Raw genomic sequence first — 403 nt, 5'->3', positions numbered from 1 at the left:
GCGGGGCGCGGGGCGCCGAAGGCCGAGTTGTGCCCGGATCAAAATGGCGGCGCCGGCTCCTGTCAGCGAGGGGAGGCTGTCACTGCGCTGCAGGCCTGTGGTTGTGTATTCCCGGTTGCTTCTTTCCAACATCATCTGGACCCACTGAAAGCGTGAATGGCACCTCCTAAAGAGGGAGGATGTTGTTAGCTAGGCGTATAGACAAATTCCTGTGGAAAATAATGTCCAGCCTCAAGTACGGAGCCCTACATGAGGGACGGATCCAGATGGGATGATGGGGCAAAGACTTCTCCACCTGCCCCACGCTTCCCGTCCCAAGGAGTCCTGCCGGCCCAAAGCATGGCGCGGAGGACGGTCCAGTTGTCCTCTGCAGATATGAGACCCGATGCCTTGATGTCCTCTT

Source organism: Crocodylus porosus, unplaced genomic scaffold (assembly GCF_001723895.1).
Source record: "Crocodylus porosus isolate Cpor-Errol unplaced genomic scaffold, CroPor_comp1, whole genome shotgun sequence".
Classification (NCBI taxonomy): domain Eukaryota; kingdom Metazoa; phylum Chordata; order Crocodylia; family Crocodylidae; genus Crocodylus; species Crocodylus porosus.
The sequence above is the reverse complement of the archived record's forward strand: the minus strand, read 5'-3'. Positions refer to the sequence as shown.